At 42.2% G+C, this 5,782-nt stretch overlaps 1 pseudogene; it reads right to left on the bottom strand.

The window, feature by feature from the left end:
- Positions 1 to 210: 210 nt before the first annotated feature.
- Positions 211 to 943, bottom strand: LOC102251277 (annotated as a pseudogene).
- Positions 944 to 5,782: the final 4,839 nt, after the last annotated feature.

The following is a 5,782-nucleotide window of genomic DNA, read 5'->3' as shown; positions in this document are numbered from 1 at the left end:
TTCTTCTAGTTTCCATGCCTTTAAACCTCTGTCAGTGTTAACGTTTAAAAATTATCTCATTCTACATATTGGTTTTCGTGCCTCAATGTTCTTGTTTGTTTGGTTGGTTTGGTTTTTGTTGGTTTTTTACTGGCGATAAATCACCTTCAACCCCAAATACCCAAGACACTGGCTGAAGGGTAATTTTTATTACTTTTATTTACAGAAAACTCAACAGTGAGCACTTAGCCCAGCATAGGGTTTGCTGCCTCCCCAGTGGCATTGGATCTCATCACATTTGTCCTTGTAATTGGTCCCGATGCCTCCACCAGCTTAGCCAGAGCTCCCTCTTCCCAGATAACCTGTGTGAAGGCCACGATGGTGCGGGTCTTCCTGTGGACGAGCTGCCCCAGCCTGGCCTTCCCCTGCTAATGCGGTGGGAGACCCCATTTTCCGGGACAGGACGAGCAGGAAGACCCCCAGCCTGATGGGGTTCACGCTGTGTGCTATCACCACCAGCTGGCCATGTGTTCTCTACCAGGGTGCTGATCCTGAGAACCCTGCTCCAAGGACGGGGGGGCTCTGGGTGGGGATATCCCCTTGGCCGGCAGCTGTTTTCGCAGCCCAGGCCAACCACCTCTGCTTCTCTTGCTTTGCCTTGGGGCTGTCCTTGTGGGGCAGCTTCAGCAGTTGCATAGCCCTTTGGGGTCCAAGGACTGGGCAAACTGGTTAATGCATGAGGCACTTTCAGACGCTTGTAGAGAACAGCCCTTTGCCGCTGCAGCCAAATGTAGCAGGGCCATTTGACAATGCGGGTGAGGTCCCTCTTTGGCTGGAAGTCCTGTCCAAAATTCTTGGGCCTTTTCTCAAACAGGGGGTTGACCACCTCCTTGGCCACCTGCTTCTTCACGACAGCAGGGGCCGGGGTCACCTTCTTCCCCTGCCCCTGTCTTCCCTTTGGCATCTTGGGTGGGGGGAGGAGAGAACCCTGCCTCAGTGTTTTAATTTATAAAACTACTAGAGGCCTGGTGCATGAAAATTCATGCACTGGAGAGGGGGGTCCTTCAGCCCGGCCTGCTCCCTCTCACAGTCCAGGAGCCCTCAGGGGCGGGAGGCAACCCAGTGATCAGGCAACTGCTGGCAGTGCAAGCCTCAGCCGGTCCTGGTTACCTGAGCCTCGGGCGGCTCTGGGAGGCTGGGCAGCCGCCATCTGAGGCTTGCCTGCACCTCGGGCTGGCCGGGGGACTGAGGGGACTGGGCGCCACCATCTTGTGGCTGTGGGCACCGCCATCTTTGAGGGCAGGGCGGTCAATTAGCATATTCCATCCTTATTGGCTATGAGCGCCTCCACCTTTGCGATGGTGTGAGGGTCAATTAGCATATTCACTCTGTATTAGATAAGATGTGCTATTTTTAGCATGGTAATCTAATCAACAGGGCATACTTCTACTAGGTTACAATAATTATAAAGCATCTTTTATAGTAGAATCAACATTAATTTTTTATAATGTAATAAATCATGATAAAATGGAATAGAGTATATACAAGGAGATCAAAGCATGGGATGCTTTTATATGGTGCCTTAAAATCAACACTTAAAAAATGATTTACTTGCCAATTCATTCAAGAACCTATTGATATGGTTTTTATGTTGTGATGTTCTCTTAGCTGGTCTTTATTAAGCAAGTTCCACATGCAAGACCCTGAGCCAAGTGTGTTTGAATAGTTCCCTGGAAATGGAGTATGGAGTTCGGCAGATGCCCACTAGGAAACATTGCCAGTCACAGCCAGTGGGGAAAGTCTGGATGCCTTTCCACATGGTAACAACCATTTCTTGCGCAGAAAGGACTGATCTAATCAGGAAGATACACTCCTATAGAGAGGTGGGTGGATATTTATTTACAAGACACATAGGTCTATCTAGAAACAAATATTTACATGTAGAGAATGCTAGTAATTGTTAGATACTGGGAAGTTTTATTGAAGTATAATATACGTGCAAAAATTGTAGGTGTAGAACTCCATGAATTTTTTAAAACAACTTATATAATCAGCGCCAGATCAAGAAAACAGAATCTTATCAGTACTCCTAAAGCTACTTCTTCCACCTTGAGGGTAAGTCCCCTTTCTATGGTCTAACAGCATGGCATAGCTCTGCCTGTTTCAGAACTTTACATAAATCGAAACATTCTGTGTGTACCATTTTTTGTCACTTACCATTTCGTTGGTGAGATTTAGCCACATTGTAGTTAGTTGTAGTTCTTTCATTGTCATTTGGTCTTTAATATGCCTTGATTTATGTATGCATTCTGTTGTTTGGGGAAACTTTTAGTTTGGGATTCATACAATAGTGATGTGTGAACATTCTTGTGCATGTTTTTAGGTTAATAGATGTATGTGTTTCTGTTGGCTCCTTCCTGAAGGAGGAGATGCTGGCTCAAAGGCACACTTGTTCGGATTTACTGGACAGTGCCAGTTTTCAGTGTGGCTGGACCAGTCTTCATTCACTGGCCGAACTGAGAGCTGGTCCACATAGCTGCGGGCACTTAGTCCTTTCTGTCCTTTGCATTTTAGCCATTCCAGAGGATATATAGTAGCTTCTCATTGTTTTAATTTGCGTTTTCCTGATGACCACTGTGATGAATGTGAAAGCACTGCCACAATCGTCAGATCCTCATAATAATTTATATCGATGAGGACACTGGGCTTTAGTGGATTTGCAATTTACTCAAATTCACTCAGATTGGACGTGGTAAACCAGCATTAGAAATGATAGGTTTTTCTCATTAATGGGGCACATAATAATAGAATTTTAGAGTCAGAGGGTAGTTTTGAGATCATGCCATCCAAAAGCTTCTCACAGATGAAGCTGAGACCCAGAGAATTGGCTGTGTTAATCACAGCAGGCACTAGGTCACATTTCTTTTGGTTTTGTCTAGTGGAATACACTGGCCTAAACATCTGGATTCGATTCTGGGTTCTACTGCCTACCAGCTGTGTGGTTGAGTCAAGTCACCTGCTTTCTCTGGGCATCTATTCTTTAATGACAGCTATTATCTACTAAAAATATTTTCTTATGTGTTTATAGCCACCCAGAAGACAATTATGATAAAAAGTGCAGCTTTCTGTGGCTTTTAGCTGACACAGACTTGAGTGGTCTCCAACTGCCTGTCCTCCCTCTGTGCCAGGAAGGCTGGTCTCAAGCGAGGCTCAGCAGCTGGACGCTGTTCTCATTTTATGACTCATAATTCATTGATCTACCGGGTAGATAGCGCCACCTGGAAACCCATAGCACCTCAACTTTACATGACCCAAACCCACGTCTCTCCACCTCACCAACTCTTGACCCCAGTCCTACTTGTAAACCTGTTTCTCTTCCTTTCCTAACCTTAGTTAATATCCCCTGCATTTATGTCTTCTTTACTCCACGCATTACTCTATACATCATTGCATCATTAATCATCACCATGCCACCTTCTACTGGAAGTTTTTTCTAACAGGGTCCATGCTCCAGTCTCTTTCCCCACTAATCTATCCTCGGCTATCTTGAAGTCTTTATCTTTCTGTATTCTGATATGATCATGCCATAATCTTGCTAAAAGATTAGACATATTTCCCTTAGACATAGAAAAGGACATATTTGGTGACTGTCTATGGCAGGGGTCCTCAAACTTTTTAAACAGGGGGCCAGTTCACTGTCCCTCAGACCGTTGGAGGGCCGGACTATAGTTTTAAAAAAAAACTATGAACGAATTCCTATGCACACTGCACATATCTTATTTTGAAGTAAAAAAAAAAACAAAAAAAAAACGGGAACAAATACAATATTTGTATTTGCATGTGGCCCACGGGCCGTAGTTTGAGAACCCCTGGTCTATGGATACTGAGATGAAATCCAAATTCCAGGGCTTGGCATTCAAGGTCTTTAGAATCTGAGTTTAATTTCCTGATGATCATTTTGCTTTGCTGCTTCCCCTCCCTGTCCCCTACAGACCCTGTCTGCTCCCTAACCATGCTCCATTCCCTGCATTAAACATACATGCTCCCATTCACCTCAGAAACTGCAGATCCAGAAAACCCTTTCCATCTACACCTGTTAAATTCCTACTGATTTCCTCATCCATGAAAGCCTTCTCTTATCCTCCCTTCCATTGGCCCAGGTCTTCTTCGTCACCTCATCTCTGCTTTCACATCAATCCCCACACAGTTCTACTGCAGCATTTCTCAGGTGGGACCCTAGTCACCTGTTTGTGCATCTGTCTTCTCTGCTTCAAGCTCCTCAAGCATCGGGACTGGATCCATCCACCGCCCTGTCTCCTGTGTTGAATGAACACAGATACTCAGTGACTATTTCTTAAATGTATACATGAATTTATTAAATTTGAAGAGGTAAAAAAAAGGCTTTTTTACTAGTGAAATACCGAGATGCTACCTTCCTCCTTTGTTATTAATATGCTTGTTTTATTTCTTTGCTTTCTTGTCATCAATATTTCTTAACTAGGTGTTTGCGATAATGGCATTTTTGTATACACTTTGTGTCATCTATTTGCAATTATGATATAAAAAAATCTGAAGTTTGTGTGAAACTCCTTAAAACTTTAAATTGGCTATTATAGATGAATATCCTGAAATCTAATTTATCTTAAAAAAACAAAGGCCCAGAGAGTAGCCAGGGTAGTGTCTATAACCCAGGGTAGTGTACTCTCCTCATTGCCCCCTTCAATCATGGTCTGCACCTCTTTCCATTTTGCAGTGTGTAAACTGATCCACTCAACTAATTGTGTAATGATGAGCATGTGACTGATCATACTGTTGCTTTTAGAAAAATCTGGAAAATACCCCCAAATCTTGCATAGGAAACCAAATACATGTTAAAATTAGAAATAATATATGCCTAGGCAAAACAAACCAAAACCCACAAGTAAACCTTCTCTGAAATATAAAGCCCCAGATGGTTGTTAACCATTTTTCTAGAAAATAAAAAAAATTATAAAAGAATCAATTAGTCACAAATGTATACATGCTTCACCCTTTCCTTAAAGTATTTTATGTGGACACAATCATCATGTAAAAAATTAGCTTTTAATGTAACCTTTAAAACTTGAGAATGCTGATTTTTAAATACGGTGCTATACAAATACATTATAAAAACTAGGTGGTGGCACTCTCAAGAGAGATGAGTCTTTTTTTTTTTTTCAAATCCTCACCAAAGGATAAGTTTTCATTGATTTTTAGAAATAGAGGAGAGAGAGAGAGAGAGAGAGAGAGAGAGAGAGAGAGAGAGACATCAATCAGTTGCCTTCTGTATGTGCCTCCACCGGGGACTGAACCCAAAACCTAGGCATGGGCCCTGACCAGGAATTGAAGGCACAAGCTTTTGGTATATGGGATGATACTCCAACCAACTGAGCCACCCGGCCAGGGCAAGTAAAAAGAATCTTGAAAATCTTTGCAATAATTAGGTAAACAACAATGCACTAGAAAAAGTTCATTGAAATTTTCCAAAATGGTTTTCCTCTTCCAATATTCCAGATTTTACAAATCAGTTCTAAAGAATAGTCATGTACAGAACAAAGAAAAGGAACATTTTGGGGCACATCACAAAAGGAAAAATTAACAAGGATTAAACATTTTTTACACTTTGTTCAAAAGTCCTCACTTAAGTAATGCTAAATTATTGTATGAAGCCCACATTGGTAACTACTTTCCATAGCCACATTATCCAGGATTATTGGCATTAAATTCTAAATTAGCATTAGCTGACTGTTATTGTTTATAAATTAATTTTTTCTGTTCCTGTGAG

This window comes from Myotis brandtii, unplaced genomic scaffold (genome assembly GCF_000412655.1).
Source record: "Myotis brandtii unplaced genomic scaffold, ASM41265v1 scaffold667, whole genome shotgun sequence".
Lineage (NCBI taxonomy): Eukaryota > Metazoa > Chordata > Mammalia > Chiroptera > Vespertilionidae > Myotis > Myotis brandtii.
This window is presented reverse-complemented; position numbering and strand designations above follow the sequence as displayed.